The 19759-nt window shown below is 40.8% G+C and overlaps 1 protein-coding gene across 10 annotated transcripts in view; it reads left to right on the top strand.

The window, feature by feature from the left end:
• The window catches only part of SNCAIP (synuclein alpha interacting protein), a 222656-nt gene that overhangs the window by 40681 nt on the left and 162216 nt on the right, over positions 1 to 19759 (top strand). The window lies entirely within an intron of this gene.

Here is a 19759-nt window from a genome sequence, read left to right as displayed (position 1 = left end):
AGAATCCTCTTAAGAGTGGTGGTAAGCGCCGTGAATAGCTCAGTGACACAGGGCAGACTTGAAGAACCGTGCAGACTTGTAGAAATAAGCAGACGAGTTGCTAAAATGGCTTCTGAAAACGAATTTGTATTCAAATAGGGAATCTCACATTCAGAATTTAACCCATTGTTTCAGAATATAAGTATGTACATATATAAATCATTGTACACTGTGTACAGCTGTACCGATTCACATTCATTAAGCTCGTGATGCACGCATCGAATCACGGGCATCAGAATGAACGTTTTTTGGTTGGCGGATGTTGCATGCACTGCAATGGGTTCCATGTGACCTTTGTAGCCACTAGTGGCCGCTATATTTTCTAGAAAGTTTAGGAAATAATACATGTTTGAATTGAATGCCGACCATGGATCACGGTAAATCATAAGAAAGTTGTTTTGGCTTAGATCGCGTCAATATAAATGTGCCGTTAACCCACCACCACCCGACACAGCCAATTAGCAATGTTTGACACTTAACAAAACGTCCCAATTAGTTGCTACTTCTGCACACATGTGTTGGAGAGTAAACCCACAACCTTTACAATTTGAGTACAACGTTTCGCTGGTGATTACAACCAGCTTCATCAAGCGATTTTCCAGAATCATGAAGAAGTCTTCATTCGGTAATTCATTGAAATGGGAGGGGGGCTGATTCTTTACACCCCTCATGCAGTGTTGCCAGTGATGTACAACCACAATTAACAAACAACTCAACCCATTCGCCAATAACAATGTGGCCTTAAAAAGAAAATAATAAATAGGTCACATTTTGGGCAATGGCTATTCTGCATGGCACATTAAAAATATATATATGTTCTGTGAATGTACGTGCTATGAAGAACGGCCATTGTCTGAAATGTCACCTCTTATATATTTTTCATTCCCAAGGCCACAGTGTTATTGACAAAACGTGTTCGTTTTTTTGTGTGTACGCTAAAATGAGACAAGATTAAAACAATGTGTTGTTTTCATCATAATTAGTTATGCAAAGTTAAATTGAATGAGCTATGAAATCAGCTTGTGTGCAGGTGCTATGTGGATGATTACATTGCTATGTCTTGGGGAGGCATTCATCCAGCAGTGGATTGATCATGGCTGCTGATAATCATGATGATATTTGCAAGAAATACACTTTGCTAAAGGCGACAGCTCCCAGTATTGTTAATGTATTGATTAAAATTAATTAGTAGTGCATTTCCCTTGATACCTGAGTGACATCGAGCTATTTGGAAAGAATCGAGGATAAAATGCCAAACTTTTCCCTTGTTACTTGGTAGTACAGTACTTTGAAGAGGCCAGCGTGTGAGTTACATGTTTTATTTCTTTACATGCATAGCCTGTAGACCACAGATCAACTATTCCTGGTGCCACGAGGAGTGAGAAGGCTGAGTCTACCTCCACGTTTGCCACCGTGTGTGATGAACGAGGTGAAAATGTAATGCATTGTCTCATAATTCTGCAGAAGCCACGCGACCTGGCCAAGGGCCCATTTTCAGGCTAAGGTATTATGCCAAGTTCCAGTTATACATACCTTTATATAAATAATAGTCTCACTGGTCAGCCAGGAATACTAAATAAATAAATTGCCAAATTTTTGCAGCGTCTCTTCGTGGCTTCGGAAGATTGATGGGAGAAAAACCCAATTCCTACCGTTAACTTAAACTATTTTTTTCTCTGCACCCCGAGCTTTCCCATACCACCTTGGGTTAAAAACAACACGGAAAAAAATGCAGCAGCACACTCTTTTGGTGCGAGCACGATTCTAAAATTCACACACAGTAGTAAGTATGTCAGACCCTGTGTTCACAGGGTGAAAGTATGCTGTGTACATCATGCTCACCCCCGCTGGAGATGGACGGTCTCCTGCTTTTGAAGGATTTTTTTTATAACATTTTCTTTCCTGCTGGCCAAATTGCACATTAGAGGGGGTACATCCACATTTTCATCATCAGCATCAGCAGCCAAGGTCAATGCACTGCTGAATGAAAGCATCCCCGTGCCGTTGCCATTCCCATATGGTCTCGCGAAGTCACGATCCGTTTCACTGCTGCACATGAACTGATCTCGTCGTTCTGTCTCTACGCGGTTGTCCTCTTGGGTCTGTTTTCTCCTTTGACACCCGTCTTGTCCGCTGACCAGCTTTCCTTCGAGTAATGCGTCCTGCCCAAGCCCACTTACTTTCATTGGCAGACAGTATGGTGCCCCTGTTATCAGTTTGTTCCCAGATCCACCTGTTATTCCGAGCATGCATCTCTTTGTCAGAATCCATGTTCATGATCAATGTATAGTGGGTAATATGCACAGATTAACCAATTAAAAAGTATGTTTAAGCAGATTAGTATGTTGCTGTTCACAGTCAAATTCAGTTTTCCAAAATGACTCCATCCAGCTGTGATTCAAATCTTAATCAATTTGTTTCCCAATCTGCATTCAATAATTACCCGAGGTGTACATATTCTGCTGTGTTTTCCATTCACGTCTCTACAACATTTATTTTCTTTTGCTTCTCTAATTCGTTTCACGTGACTTTTTTCTCCGCATATTTATCTTGAGCAGAACTTGGCAGCCTCTCTTTGTAAAGTTTTTCAGCTGTCATATTTTTATTCCATGGTAAAATTTTCATTTATCTAGCATATATTACAGTGCGCGTTTTTTCACCGTATGCATAATGCAATCAAAAGTAGCAGCAAATACTTTTTTTTGGTTGACAGGAAATATAACTGCATTTCGCATTTGTATCCCATAATGTTGTTTATCTTAACCTTCCTCAAGTACCACTCTGTCGGATGTAGTTGTGCCTTGAAAAATGTGGCCCTGGCCATTGGAACGTGGAATTTTGGACCACTGGCTCAGAGATATCAATGCTTAATCCAGCAGGAAGACACGCTGACTTTGACTTCAAGTTACATGCAACGTTTCAGTTGACCTTGCATTCACCTACCTTTTATGTGCAGTCGATAATTACGAGGCTGATATACAGCATAAGCAAGTGCTGGATACCAAATCACAATTAGCATCAAATTAATTATTTACCATAGTCATCCGATATATGTTTGTAGTAGCACAACTTCTAGTACATGTTATACTCGATTTTGTGGAAGTAAAAAAAAACATCTGCAGTTTTTTTAATGTATAGCTTTCTAAGTAAACATTTTCTTTGCCAAAAAATATGACTGTGTGTTTACACTTAATAGCCTGCACTTCCTCGGCAAAATGTTAAAAATCTCAAATACTCTATTATTAATTGTTTAAAAAATAATCCAACATGTTTTCAAGGCTGGGTAACATTTTATTCAATTTCACACAGTTATACAGTATTTTTGCCATAACTGACAATGTTGCCCTCATGTTAATATACTGTATTAATGCCTTGCTTATATATTACAATATTTATTTTATGACATTTTAACTATTGTACAATATAATATCATGTCAATTCCATTCTCTTTTTTAATCGGTTGTATATTTGAGACTAAAGGATATCGACGTGTCCACTACATCTTCCTTTAACATCTTGAAGACTCCAGCAGACTTCTATCCATACTCTGGCATTCCCGCTCATCTCTCGTAGCCCATACTCTACTGTGTAAGGGTTACCTTCCTCTCTAATAATCTCGCAGTCTTCCACAAGGCTCTGTCCTCATTCAACTTCTCTTACTGTCCATTTCCCCTCTCCTTCTCTCTCTCAGAATATTATCTCCAATAGCAATATTAATGACAACCATTGGAACACATTACTCCACAGACCCCAGCTCACTATCCATTTTGTGAAGTCTGTCTCTTTCGCTTTGCTTCATTCTGGATTTGTGTTTACATTTTCCAATTAAATGCACCAACAATAGGAAGTCTTTATTTTTCAAAAGTCCTCATAATGTTCCTGCTATAAACTCAAAATCTCAGAGCATTAGAAAACTTTCTGCCATCACTGATCCTGCACTCAATTCCTCTCAACTTTGCAGGACCTACGGAGACCTGTGCAACATCACCTTCACTACCTCTCGTCTTCACTTTCTCCTCTATAACCTCCCCCAATCTCTCAGCCTCCCAGCTCTAAATCACCCGATAAACGACTGCCATTTTTTTCACCACTCACACCCACAAAAAAAAACAACATCAATCCAGTGCTCATATCCCTCTACTGGCTCAAAATCCAATCTTGGATCAATTACAAGGCCACCCTCACTCTCTTCAAGGTTCTTCATGGACCTCGGGTGTAGTCGAGTCGTTTTTTTCCCTCCCAGCCTCGTACCCTCCACTCACGCAAGACAACGTCCCCGCCGAAAAGCTTCTCTTTGTATAGTTCCCAAGATGCACTAATAATTATTATTAATCTCTTATTTTCACATCATTTTGCAGTGTGGTCAAATGTAGAGTTATTTATACGTTAATATTAAATGCTTTATAATTCTTAACTGTTTGGTATTTTTACTACCTATAAGTTTTATTAAATTTTGCTCTCGAACCTAAAATAGGGGATTGTGGCTATAACACTGGTACAGAATGGCTTACTCTTGCACTAAAAATATGTCACAACAGCCTTTGATACCTACTTGACTAATTTACTACAATACAGCATCAGCAGGTGTCATTGGGATTCAGTCGAAGAACTCGTGCTCACTCTTAGTGTCGCATTCAAGATAATTGCTAGGCTATCCAGCCACCGACTGCAATCATTATCAACATCAGCAGCCATTGTCTATCTATTCCTGAATGAAGGCCTTCCTATGCCATCACCATCCCTCACGATCCTGTGACGCCGGAATCCACCTCAACTCCTGCACATTCATCGATCTCGTTGTTCCATCTCCACGATGGTCATCCTCCCGGGCATGGCCTCTGCCTTCTTTTGGCTGCCGATCTGTCCCCAGTTATTGTCCAATGGCCATCATCCTCTGCTCAAGTGAACTTCTTTCCTCAGCAGTCAATACAATGTCTGCTGATGATTACCATTTGTTCCCTGACCCCATGTGTTCAGCTATCTGCCCTTCGGTGTAATTCTAAGCGTGCTTCTCTTCCGCGCTTCTTTGAGCGTGGTTCTGATCTTGGTCTAGCATATACACTTATAATTGTTTTTCGGCACTGCAAGTACAATCCATGCGGTGTCTCCAGCACACAGATGAACAGCGTTGCTTAATCAGTGTTGAATTGTTGACCATGTAAGCAAGGAGTGAGTTTCCTGCATGCGCAATGCTCTAATTGGGTCTGGGTGGAAGGCCAAGGTGTAATTGAATCAATTCCGAAGGGAAAAATTTACTTCTTATATTTAACCATTTGAGATGTTAAGCTTCAATTATACCAACAGCTCTTATCTTCAATCATACACAATTATTATTTAGCACATCTCTGTCACACAAACCTGCCAGGACCTCTGCAAATAACGCACTAACAACCGATAAGCATTTTCTAAGCACACACTATCGGAAATACCTCAGGGGCAGAGGCTGCCTTCCTATGGCTGCAGTGGAGGTACCAACAAAGTGTAATTGTTCTCAGCTGTCTGAAATGTTAAGCTTGGAATGTTTTCTTTTCTATATTTTGTATGGTGCAAAGGCTGGCTGCAAGTTTAATTATCGCATGGTCTAATGCTTCAGAGTTCATTTCCTGCATGTTATAGGAGATAAACTTTCCAAACCCACAAGCGAGCGCAAAGGATGCTTTATATGATTGTAAAAGTCACTCCCAAGCCTGCTGCAATCACAGGAAATGACGCAGGACCTACAACTATAAGAAAACAAGTTGTTTTTTCATGAGTTATCTCGTGAAGTAAATGTCACTAAACATCTCACAAATAATGACTATTCACGGGTGAATTCTAATTGCCTTTATTTTAAAAAAAAACGTCAACAACCACATTTGATCAGAATGTCTCTGTATTATGGAGGTATTGGGGAGCTTTGGGCCATATAACAGCCAAGGTTGGAAAATCCAGCCACCTCATGTAGTCCACAAAGGAATTGTGTTTATTGCCTTTATGATTTATATCAAACGAATTCTCCGTGAATTACATTGTTTATTAACACAATTCTGTATTTTACTTGCACTGTAGGATAGTAGCTTTTTTCTACCTACGTAACTTTACCGAAAGAACCAAAGAGTATGGATCCCTGCAGTCACGAAAACTTCAAATCTAGATAGATTTAGTAGTTTTTTGTTTGAATTCGAACCACAAGTATTGTGGTTAATGCAGATTCCTTGTAAAAGGTTTCAGTTTGATGTTTTAACATCTTAACACCTGTTTTCTTGCCAGAAAAAGGGGAAAACCTATTCTGAAATTTTGGTCCTGGCAAAGGAGGTCCCATGATGTAGGAGTTCTACTTTAGCACACACAATTTGCTTGGTTTCTGAGAGGAAAGACTGACATTTGGAAGTGCTTCATATTTCAAAATTGTCTTCCATGTGTCTGAGCATGTGGCTGTGTGTGTTTGTTTTTCTATAGCTTACAGTCAACTCTGTTTAATATCACAAAATAAACAGACGCAGTAGATAGGCTGCTATGCACGAATACATTTGCACCTACAATATTAACAGCTGATTAAATCTTGCCATGTGGCACACAATTTTATAGAAATATTTGGGTAAAAAAATCTATACAAATAAAGTAAGATGAATTTAATCCAGCATATGGAAATTTTAAATAGTTTTCAGATGGAAATCTACATTTCTCAAAAGAGATCTGGAGGAGATCTGACCCGCGTGATAGTGCAGTATTGTAATACTTCAATTTAGTGTGGATTTACCAACGAGCATAACCACAAACTCCACGTAATTAAATTTGCATAATTCGACCAGAATAAATGTAAAAATTTTGAAATAATTCCGTGGAAAATCTTTAGTGCTAATGCACGTTGCCATTCACTCTTCTGAAAGATTAAAATTAACTCGTGACGCCTTTTCAACGTCTTTTTTAAAAGATTGTTTTCAGCGATTTGTATGCACCCCTCTTCATTATATCAGCCCCGGGGGCATGTGTTAGATTAAACATAACAACACGCCATGTGGCTGACGCATTATAATTCAGCAGCAGCGTGCATTTACTTGAAATTAGTTGGAATGACACATGACTGTGAAAGGTGATTATTGTTCTTTATGGTGGTGCTTCATTTTTGTAATTCAGCAGCTGTTTGAGAGCTATTCAAATGCAGAAAAAAACTTGCATGAAAAAGTAATTTTCGTGATTGATGATTTAACACAGTTGGCTTTGATTAAATATTTAAGGGAGGGGGGGGGCGCGGTGGAAATTGTGTATTCTTGTAGATCGATAGATTTATTTCTCGGAAAGATTACGTTCAGTGGACGAAAGCATAGGTGTTGTTCCGATAGACACGAATTATAACCCACTGAGCAGCTGCCAATGGTTTCCACAAAGGTAGATTGGCTCAAGGTCAGCAGGGGTGGAAACCTGATCGCGGTGCTGACTGCTGCATCACAAGCGCAGCGTCGTCGTCGTGGAGTGCGACATCCGTCGCCAAGATCATTAAACCCTTTTTTCCCTTCAAATTGCTCACAAAAAAAACTACAAATCCCACGACGCTTTCGCCAAGAATAGGCAGCTGCTGTATGTTGGAGTCCCGACCAAATTAAAGTCCCGCGATTGGTGATATATCCTCCGCTTAGAAAAAGTCCGGTGTTAAAGTCAGTCGTAGGTAGTATTCCCGCACTGTGTATTTGAATTTACTCTATTGAAAGGTAAAGAGAGGTGACTGGGTGGCTCAGGGGTCAGAACACTGAAGCCAGCACTGCTGGGGAATCCTGGGTTAGAATGCAAGTTTCAGCCGACCGTGGTTAAACTGGGTTTCTAAGTGCCGCGAACTGATGGCCTCAGCCCAGTCACAACTAAGCTAAAAACCTAAACTATTTTTTTTTATTTAACCAGGTAAGGCCCAGTGAGCTATATAGCTCTTTTTCAGAAGAGACTCGCTAACACAGTACATGCCCAAAGACTGCATGGATAAATGGGGTATGCGTCGCGTGTACGGCCGGGCCATACATGTGTGAAGGCGTGTGTGAGAGCCAGTGTGTGAACACTTGTCCCATGTGTAATCTAAATCAGATCAAAACAAACCGTGGTATGCAGTCTCAGCACCGTGCATAAAAGACACCACAATTATTTAATACCTTGACCTAGGCCTTGGTTTACTGCCATAAGGATGGTGCTTTATTTTAGCGTAAAAGCAACTGAGTCTGTTATATTTGTTCGGCCAAAAACAAATATTACGTATCTGACTACTCTGTGCATTCTGAATAGATAAAATATTACATGTTCCTACTGCAAATAATCTTGAAATATATCAGATACTTGAAGCCAAACCATAATTTCCTTCCACAATTTCGCGTGTGTTTTAAAAAAAATGCATTTGATTTGTGTTATCAACATCATGTCACGAGATAAAAAAAATAATTCGTAACTTTCACAAAGCAGTTCACCACCACACATGAAGAAGATATTACAGAACTAAAATTGAAATCCCTTCATGCTGTGCTTCGACATCCACCCTGCTGCAGAGAAATGCTCTTTGCATGGCAGCCAAATATATTTTTTAAATATTCAAAGCTGGAATTTTGACATGAAATTGGTGGTATTCTTTGTGCATTGGGAAATGTTAACTACCTCGCCTGGTATACAGGATGTCGTGGGTTCGATCCTGACCCTGACGCCTGTATATTTGGAGTTTGCATGTTCTCCCCGTGGCCATGTGAATTTTTCTTCAGGTCCTCTAGTTTTCCCCTCCACATTCAGAAACGTGCTGCTATAAATTTCCACGTGATGAGCCACCTCGTTGAGCTATCATTTGTGGCCAGGTCGCTTCTGAAAAATAGCTATTTATCTCAGTGGGGCCTTACCTGATAAAATTTTATTTAAAAAAAATAACAGCTACCAATTGTCATGAGTACGCATCGCCAGAAATCAAAGCCAGGATGCCAAGATTGCTTTACAGTTTGCGTCTCATGTTGCCCACCGCTCCCCCCCGTAACCATACACCAGGAATGGAGCGGTTCACCCCCCACCCACCCCTGCCCTGGAAATTCGATTCCAGAATTTATTGTTTAGAAAAAAATACCGATGGTCAGTCGTAGCAGCTTTTGTGGCTCCAGGGGTGATTTGAACCCCATGCTAACAGTGCATTCATATTAAGCACATTGATTCGTATAAACGATGTTCCATGCATGTATTGCGTCTTTCTCTACCCTTACCACCGATACACATACCTTTGATTTACAGACCCGTACACACTTTATCTGCGAGCAAAATCTTTCTTACAATGCACGCCGTTATGTCCTATCTCCTTACTCTATTTGGCCTTTGTATTAATGACCGTGATAATTTCAAGAAAAGCAGCACCACATTTTGATGGCTGATTATAAACTAAACAGCCACGAGTACACCAGGAATACATTACAACAATCATAACGGGTGCTTATTTCCACAAGTGCTTTTCAATTCATGGGCATACGTGTGATTTATGGGCTCGGTTACTTGGTTTACTGTTAACATTTGAACTGAAAAGTCTGAGCTCCAGACTACAACCGGATCGGCTTGCTCTCCCTCTCCCACATTCCCAACCCTGTGAACATTTTTTCCCTGAAGTTTCGTTTTTTTTTCTCTCCCTCACCGTGCCCCTTAACCATCTTGCCCGTGCCCCTTCTGCCAAATCGGAGTGTTTTCTCACTTGCAATAAATTGAGCTGGTTAAGATGTTTGACCCCCTTGATCCTGAGCTCTGCAATCCTAGCCAAGGCAGTCATAATCCCAGTGGCGAGTGCTGGTATGTCGCAGCTTTGGCTGCCCTGCTTTCGGCTGACAGATGTGAGCGGTGTTGAGACTCCGTATTGTGCTTGTGCAAGGCGTCTTTGGCATTTTTTCTGGGGTTCCTTTCATGGAGGAGAGCCGTACAATATTTCCTCACTGCCATTTTATGTAATGCTACACTCTGTTAGTTGTTGTTGTTGTTACTCAGAGCCTATGGGGCTGTGTACCTGCACAGGGTGGTTGCTCTTGTCAGCTGTTGCAGTCTTTTATTTACGTGTGCTCCTGTGTTTTCTGTGATTTAACTTCGCTATTGATCTCTGACTTTTGGGATAAACAGAGAAGTGTGCTGCTCCTGTTAAATAGTGGTTCATGCTCAGAAACCAAAGTGTTAGCGCTAAAAAGCTAAAGGAGTAATGTTTTCTCTGTCAGAGAAGTTCAAAAGTAGGTTTAACTACTGTATCTGTAATACATGGGCATATTTATTTAGTTTTACTTAACTTTCTCCTAAGTGTTTTTTTAATGTAAAAAATTACTATTTCAAGCGTGTGAATGTCATTAATCAGAATAATGGCTATATACAAAAGCCAGGGTAGGGTATAAAGGGCATAAGTACTTGCATTTACAGGGTTTTTTTCTGCAAAAGGTTACAATTTCACCCATTTTTTTTTACTCAACATGTGCTTTTTATGTAAACTTCAATGCCGGCAATTTTTGGTAATTCCCACAGCTTAATGTCTCGTGGCTTAATGTTGGTAGCTTGATATTCATCGTGAGCTTCTTTAAAACCTGCGGTCGTCAAAATCTGCGGTCGTCAAAATATGTACTTAACAAACCACAAGTACTTAGACGACCACAGCCATAACTGCAGGCCCATCAGAGATGAAAGCATTGGCTGGTGACGTGATTAGTGCATGGACACACCTATTACTGTGGACCATAAATTGCATATTTGATTTGGCACATTTGGAAGTTTAGTAATAATTTGTTATTTGAGGTTTCATTATAAAAAAAAAAACTACGAGAAACGTTTGCCAGAAAAAGTTGAATAAAAGTATAGAATTATGGGTTAACGTTTTTTCGTAGCAATAACAGTAATACTAATTTATAGCCATTAGTTAATCCGCTCCTGAATTAAGGCCTCCGCATGTCATTTTGGTCATGGGGTTTTGTTTGGCCAGAGTGGGGAGTAGTTGTGTGTCGGTTAGCGCACTGCGCAACGAACCTAGCAACCCAAGTTCGATTCCCACTCACGACCAGTAACGGTGGTTAATATTTAAACACGTGCGTAGCCTCCCGTAGGTCGACTCAGCCTTAAATGAGTACCTGGTACAATGTGTAAGCATCACCACTGGGGCGACAAAGGCGGCGCCAAGGAATGCTGTTGGTCACCCACCCCATTCGTGTGCCATTCCGGCCTTCACAGATGCTTGCGAACAGCACTTGCGCCAACACTAACTAACACTCCACCGTGCTAGTTAGTGCGGGTTAGTGGGTGCCATTCCGACCTTCACAGATGCTTGCGAACAGCACTTGCGCCAACACTAACTAACACTTCACCGTGCTAGTTAGTGCGGGTTAGTGGGTTGGTGAATAAGAGAGGGTCCAGGACCAATTCAGATATCGTCATTGGCGAATGATATCAGGTACCTGAAAAAGTCTTGGCCCTACCTTCATGAACTCACACTGACCAGTGTGGTGAAATGTCGACAAACAATCTCAATCATTGACATGACGCAGTGTGGCCTTTATCGAGCAGTGGATTGACATAGGCCTGTACATTATTTTATTATTATGTCGTTGTCTTTTAGTTATTCACGCATGGATTTTAATTGCACGACATTTCATGTAATGGTCTGTAAATGATAAACATATCACAACATATTTTGTGACCATTTACTCTATGTGCTCATTAAAATCTATTCCCGATTTAAAAAAAAAATCGGTTGGTAATGTAATTAAATAGCAAAATCAGCTGTCTTTAACAAAACAACACTAAACTTAACAAATTCATTGGCGATGCTACATTGGCATTGGTGCACAATCACAATTAACAAATAAACTCAACACACTCGTCAACAATACATATTATAACACAATGCATGTAATACAAATATATCTAATCAACGATTATACAATTTATGTTAATGCTGTGTCGTTGACAAGTATGAATTGTAAAGCTTAAGAAAGAGTCGAGTGACATTTGCAGCCAGTATTGCCCGTGCTCGATTCCCTTCACGCGTCAGTGTTGGAAGGAGTTTGTGCCGTGCATCATGTCTTGTGCGCTTGGCTGTGCCAGTGAACCCATCATTAAATCGCAAGAATGATTAATCTAGTCTGCTGCTGCTTTATCACAACCACTGTTTGAAAGGATAGCTTACAATTTTTTTATTATAATTTGTAAAAATATATGTCGTTTGTGCATTTACACACATTCTCTCGTAAATTTTATGTCCTATTTAGGGTAAAAATGACCGTGTATCTGGGATGTATTCTCATGTTAGGCTTATCCATTTAAAATGCTCGATTAGATGTGTGAATGTTGCAGTGTGGAATTTCGGATCATATTTTAAAAAAAAAAAAATTTTGCTACAGAAATTTTGACCAGATTTCCTATTGAAGGTTATGTTTTATTTATTACATTATTTTCTTGAGAAATTTAAAGGGCAAGCTTAAGTGAGCTGGACGACATGGCCACGAAAATCTGCATTTACAAAAAGGCAACATTGATGACGTTGCAGAGAGAATAATTTTAACTACCGCATTCTGATATCCGTTAATGACAAACACGTTTGTATGACATCATGTAATAGTAGCCACAATACTATTACACAAATTGGAGGCATGAAAAGTGTTTCTAAGCTCTTGAGGTGGATTTTTTTGGCTGTTGAGTTGGGTTGGTGATCGGTGAAAGTAGGATGATCTATTTTAAACATGGGTGGAAAGGGTTAGAGGTTTGCTTGGCTTTTGGATGAAACAAACTCTCCGGTTTGCTTGAGATGAAAATAAACTACAATGTGGTATGTGTGAGAGTAAATATTGGAGAGAGAAACATTCATAGGCAAAAGCCAATGAAAAAAATGGCAAAAAAGCTTATGAATTTAAACGTAAAAGAAATCTTAAGCCTGGATGTGAAAACGTGGAAGGAATCAGCAGCAGAGACAACCGAGTGGAAAGAGTTCAGTCAATAGAGGTAGCAGAATGAAAGGTTTGACCTCGAATGGAAAGGAGATTCACATATGTTGACAGGATGTGATTACTCGGTATGCGTGTCACAGTTCATCAAATCATTGATTACATTGGCTTCTTTACGCTGATTATACGTGCATCAGATTGCATGCACAAAATGATTATCAACAGTTTATGGAAATTACACAGAGATTATACGGTAATAGGGATAACAAGACCGTGCATTCGAGATAGAACAAATAAGAGATATGACAAAGCAGACGGCACACATATTAGAATAAAATGATCTCTCTTAGAATTTAATCGCAATCACAGACGATTGTCCAATTTTATTGGATCGTGGGGGCGGTGGACAGTCGGTGAACATTCCTCTGTGTAATAAATCAGTCAATCCAAGATTTGTTTCATGTGCCATATTCAGCAAACCACTGAGACGGAAGCGTGGATGACACACAAATAAATTAAACCAAATTCAACTCAACAAAAAGAGAAAATGAATGTTTTTAGTCCGCTCTGAAAAGCACTGATTGTCACGGCTGGGGAGGATTTCAGAGACTGTTCCAGACCACCGGGGCTGCAGGATGAAAAACTCCGTTCTGCTGGCCTCAGCCGAGTGGATCTCACACACAGTGGCAGCAGCAGGTCCATACCAGATGAGCATAGCTTTCGTCATGGTACGTATGGGTGCTTGGCATCACTCAGGTAGATTGGTTGCCCGGTTATCATTGCTATGAAAGCGAGTACTGCGACCTTGAACTGGACTCTCTAATAAACTGCTAAACAAGTGCAGCTCCTTGACAAGATTTGAAGAGCTCGCGAGAAGTGGAGCCAGGCAAACGACTCTGGCGAGGAGCATGTTTTGGAGACTTAATGCTGGAGCAGAGGTTGTGAGGAGGGCACTGGAGCCAGATGAAATTAAAGGGTTAAATTACATAGGGTAACAACAACAACAACAAAACAGTGAGTGGATTGCCCACTCCTACTGGACATCTGTGAAAAAGAGCTTCATAGCTCATCGGAATGTTTCAGTCTGAATAAAGATTCTGATTCTGTAATTAGTCAAGCATAGTTTTGGAAATATGCGATGTTATCATAGTGGTTAACACGCTGGTGTGATCTCCTGTGCAGCAGTTAGTTATAAAAATGGTGCAAGGTTCGTAAATCCCCCCTGCCTCTGCCCTCTCAGAGGTACAAATGTGTACGACGCAGTCGATTTGCAGGTTGTGTGTGGTGGGGAAAAAGTGTGGGTACTCTCACCTCTTCTAAGTTGTCTGGCCAGCATTGAAGAGAAGGCCAAAATAGCCTCCAGAGGAGCTCTCTTGAGCTCCCCCCTCATGCGGTACCATCTCCAACAGCAGTGATGTGCGCAAGTAATTGCAGGGCTGCACCTTTGCAAGTCAGTTGTATCTGAGGGGTTGTGTGTGATGCATTATCATACATGGGTGCAGATAGGCAGTCCATTAGCACCATTTAAGATAGCTGGAGTTTGAAGGTGAGGGGTTTGAACAGAGGAAAGAGTTACAATAGTAAGTATAAGAGGTTAAAATATATATGCAAGGGTTTCAGCAGTAGATAAACAAAATTGAAGGAGTAAGAGATGTAGGGAGTGAGGGCTCTGATTTGGCAAATGCACCAAGGTGGATGCTGTTCTTTGCGAGCTTGATATCTGCAGGTTGGCAAGAGCACACTGGGACTTAGATTGTTATTGAGAGCTGATATTTTGACGATAAGAACGACTTCCATTTTGGGTGCATGTACTTGAAGAAGCTTTGAGCTAAGATAAGACAAGATAGCATCAATGCAGGTTGATAGAACACACAGCGAGTCGTGGACCCTGGAGCTGATGTATACAGCATGAATTGCTGAGTGTCTTCAGCAAGGTAATGAGGGTAGATGCCGAAGCTGGATATAGGTTTGGCCAATGGGGAAGAACTATTTAGAAATATATATGCTATTAATATTCTTACAACGCTTTTTTTATGTAAAGAATAGTTGTAATAAGAATGGATCTTCTGTTTAACAGGAGAGAGCTGAGAATTAATCTGTGCAGATAACTGCAGCTAATCGGCTTCTGAAAGGATGGCATCCTTTGTATGGAGACACAAAAGCAAAGGGATTAGTGGCAAGCACTTAACCCGGAGAGAAGTGTGACAATCTCAAAGGCGTTTTAGTAGGATAGTGTACTCGATAGCATCATAAGCCAGAGTGAAGTCTATTAGAGAAAGGTTCGTCAAGATTTGAGGAGAGAAAGATGTTGTTGACCACATCTAGACAGAGAAAATGAGGTAGAGTGTCAATGTCGACCGTGGAGTGAGAGATGCTTATAGAACTATGCAGATATTATTTTTTGGGGATTTTTTTTCTTCTCCTAAAAACGTTTGTAAGGTGTCCAGAGAAGCTCCCTGCAAGGTCGAGGTGCCAGCGGTCATCTTGAGATCAAGAGGGACACCGCGAGGAGATATTGAGAGCTTCACAGGCTACGATGCAGGTAGATAAGGACAGACAGTAAAGGGGTTTTTGAGGAGGCTATGATGGTGTTATTTGAGGGAATAGTTTGGGAGAGTGTAAAGCATCGGTGAGAAGAGCCAGGGATGACAAGTCTGCTTCTGATTTTTTTGTTTTGCCATACACTTTTGGAGAAACAATAACCGTTCCCTCAGATTGTGAGAAGTATGGTTTTTGGATACAGGCGTTGTTTGTGTCTAAAATTGATTTTGAGTTTCTACCATCAGTGATTGATTGTTTGAACACAGATTTGGTCTTTACAAGAGGTCACTGGATCAAATAAAGCTTGCATATTCCAGCAGGCGAAGATGAAGGTGGGTCTTAACGGTTGAAGAGGTAATTTCCGAATGGTAGAAACGGGTGGCACTGTGAAAGGTAGAAAGTGAAGGCACAACCTTGCAATTGCTTGATCAAGCCACTTGTGGATGAGTCTCCACGAGAGAGAGAGAGAGAGCGCCTTGGAGACGTTCTAGAGTGTTTTTGCTCTCCTCTTCCACCCTGACCAGACGTGTCAGAAGAGGTGGGAGTACCCACACTGTCACCCCACCACACGCGAAACTACCGATCGACTAATTGTGCTGTAGCCATGGTTACTGCTGGATTTACAGAGGCGGGGGTTAAAGAAACCTGCCTATTTCTTCAACTGCTGTACCAGGAGACAACGGACCCAGCGACCTCGTGGATGGCAAATGCAGTGTGCTCACTACAGCATTGCACCGTGGCAGCATCTGCGGTTGGCACTGTCGTGCGCAACAAATGGGATTATTATTAATGCACCTGTAAAGATGGGGTCGAGTAAGAGTGTGCAACAAGAGAGAAGTGAAAGAGCGAGATGCACGATGGAAAAACTTAAGGCGGTGGGGGGGGCATTGGGAAGTGACGGGAGTGAGTCTGGAGTCTCGAGTGCAGGGACAGGTCTCAGAGGAAGGAGGGCAAGCCACTTACTGATGGAGTAAGAATCAAAATTTTTATTTACACTGGAGGAATTCGATGAGCTATGAAGCTCTTTTTCAAGATGTCCAGCAAGAGCAGGTCAGAGTTACAACAACAAACAATACGAAAACACGATAGGAGTGCAAAGTATGGGAAAGGTAAAGAAGTCACGAGTTTTATTTATTTTTTGATCAGGTAAGGCCCACTGAGCTGTATAGTTTTCAGAAGCGACCTGGTAACAAATGATAGCTCAACGAAATGACTTATTGCGTGGGCATTTAGAGCTGCCAAATAATCGAAATAATCTAAATACATGTTTATAACTGTGTAGAGAAAAACCGGAGGACCCGGAGAGAAAAAAAAAGTCTACGCGACCACGGGGAGAACATGCCAACCCCAGTCTGGACGGTAGAGTAAGAGTTTGGGCAGTGCAAGTGTGGGTACAGCAGCAGTGGCATGAACGGTGGCAAGTCATTTGCTAAGTCTTGAGGGAGTGAACAGACAACCAGAGACATCATAAAAACATGGGAATCCGAGAGAGGAAACGGAACAGATAAAGCAAATAAAATGTGTAAAAGTATATGAGAGAACAGAACGGACTTATTTGAACAAAAAAATATAACTTTACGTCAATTAAGTAGCAAGCAAGCACCAGGCACAACCAGCTAGGCAACAGTCATTTTCTAAGAAATGTAATGGGTTAAAATACTGTGCCTTGTCGATGTGGCATGAATAGGGGTGATGAAAATAATCCATTATTTAATTCGCCACTTTATCATGCTTCGATATAGCCTCACTTGAGGTAAAATGATCAAATTAATGCACCTGAATCCTACAAATGACAAGTTAATATATAGCCTTGAATACATATCAAACGTATCGTATACTGATTAATCCAATTCAGTTACACAGCTATCTTAAGCATTCCGTTTTGATTTTTGAATACATATTTCAAAACTAGTTTGGGTGTTTGTTAAGCTATTTCAGATACAAATGCATGGCGTGCATTATAGCGTGCTACTATTTCCACACTCTTGGTTTGGTTAATGAGTAAAATATTTAGCGGAAAACACTGACCACTTCAGGGGGATCCATGGCACATTACGAGTGATTTATGCCCTCCAAGCTGAGTATGATAAATTGAGGTGTGTGTGTGTCATCTTGGAACGATTTTTCTGCGCAATCGTCGGTGACCAGCATATGACCACCAAACATGCGTACACAACAGCCTTTTCAGATTGAGACATTCTTTTATCACTCCTCTACCCCGTGAGTGCACAAGCGAGCTGTTTGCTCGGGGTATGGATACGGTACATTAGATCGGTGGTTCTTAACACCAAGCCTCGGGGTCCAACTCATTACTACTTTGAAAAATCAACAAACGGGAGTTTACAAACATCGCAGCCCATTGCAAGCAACGTGAGATCCTCCAACACGGAAAATAAGTGGTGCCTTTGATGAACAATGAGACATGGGACGGTTATTGAATGTTCTCCTCTGTTCTGAAATGGCCTTTCAGAACGTTCCAATGCTGTTCAGACTCTCTTCACTTTCATGCTTAAAGAAATATTTTCCATACAGTGCATAACTTTAGGCCTCCCCATGTCGTGCTGGTTTACGGGGTTGTTTGACAGTACTTCACCACACTGGTCATTATGTGAAGATGGGGCAGGGTAGAACTGGTTATGAAATCACTTACCATTGATGTGAGCTGTGGCAAGGAATCAAACTAGGATCTCCAGGTTCATGGGGCAGTGTGTTTACCACTATATACTGCTGTAACTGTATCATTGTTTTTTTTATATCAAACTTGTCTTTTTCTCAATCTAATTCTTATAAATATATGATAGTTGTACTTCAATATGTTGTGTCATCTGATATATATTTTTTTGTTATCTCAGCCTCGTGATATTTAAGCCTGCCACGTTTTTACAGCATTAAGCGACACATTTGTATTGTGATGCCACGTGACATAAACCCATAACATAAAACGAATTTAATCATGTGTCGTAAAGGTAACTTTGTTGTTACTCCTACGCATCAAATCATTACAATCGTAGGAACATTTCACGTTCATAATGTCTACGTTTTTTATTATTTCAATGAAATAAAGGATAGCCTGAGTAAAACTTCAGAGGGAACGAGTGCAAGAGGATGTGTAAGTGGGCACACCCATGGATTTCATTCCAGGCTTAGTGAGGGCTCTGCAAAGAACCCACTTGTACAGGGTATTTCAGAATGCATTAAGTTGTGCTCTGGGACACCGTATAAATAAACCATTTTAGAATTTAAAAAATATACAATTAAAAATGTGTAAAGCACTTTTGTTGGCCATTCTGCATGATGAGAAACTATTTAAGGAAGCACTACCTGTCACATGTGGAGTCTGATGTCTCTGGAGGTCATTCCTCAATATGTAGCACTTGCAACAGCCCAGCTTTGAATGATTTAATTCTACCAAAGAATGAGTACGTGTTGTATGCATGAAATTTCAAACATTGTGCCTTGTGGAAAAGTAGATCTTGTTAACTCATGCGATCCAGAGTTGATTCGCTGTTGAAGGGTCTCTTATCTGCCTATTCCCATTTTGCAGACGCTATTAAAACGAGTGTCCCTTTTTTAAGAAATGCAGTAAGGGCAATTATTAAAAAACTATAAATATGAATAACTAATACATTATTGTATTTAATAACTAATCCATTGATACATTATTAATAGTTTAGTTCACAATTACCATAATTGTTTTTAACTAGTCATTCATGAGTCCTAATTAATTATGGTAATATAATAACAAAGAGTGTTTTTGCAGTCCATTGGTGATTGAATGCCTCCTTGCACCATGTCGGTGCTGGTGGTTGTTTGATCATACTGTTGGAGACTTGGGGGGCCGCCTTGACGATTAATCATCATCCGGGGCAAGAGCCCTGGGCAATGATTGACTGGCAAGGAGGGCAGATGAGGGAATAAATTGTGAGTGAGAGCAGTGGGGAGGTCCGAGTGTAGAGTTGCTGGAGCGTGTGCTACCTGCTGTATGATCGGCTGCGTTACCTGCAGGTCATCAATAAAGAGACCTTTGCTGAGCACGCGTTAACTGAATCCCTTCAATACTTCACCATGCTGCTAAGTGCGTCTTGCTAAAAGGACCCCTCGGGACTGATTCTTGGATGTCAGTCACTAGGCAGTCATGTCAGCCGTGGTCAGGAATCATCCCTGCGCCACTGGCATGAACCGAGTGATATTAGTCAAATTTCTGGTCATGAGTCACATTCTTGGCGAGTGAACATCTTATCTGATCATCGACACCCCCCTCCCTACCCTTTACCGACCAACGTGGTAAAGTATGCTCG

Source organism: Petromyzon marinus, chromosome 1 (assembly GCF_048934315.1).
Source record: "Petromyzon marinus isolate PM22_M1 ecotype Great Lakes invasive population chromosome 1, UKy_Petmar_22M1.pri1.0, whole genome shotgun sequence".
Taxonomy (NCBI): Eukaryota; Metazoa; Chordata; class Hyperoartia; order Petromyzontiformes; family Petromyzontidae; genus Petromyzon; species Petromyzon marinus.
The sequence above is the reverse complement of the archived record's forward strand: the minus strand, read 5'-3'. Positions and strand labels throughout refer to the sequence as shown.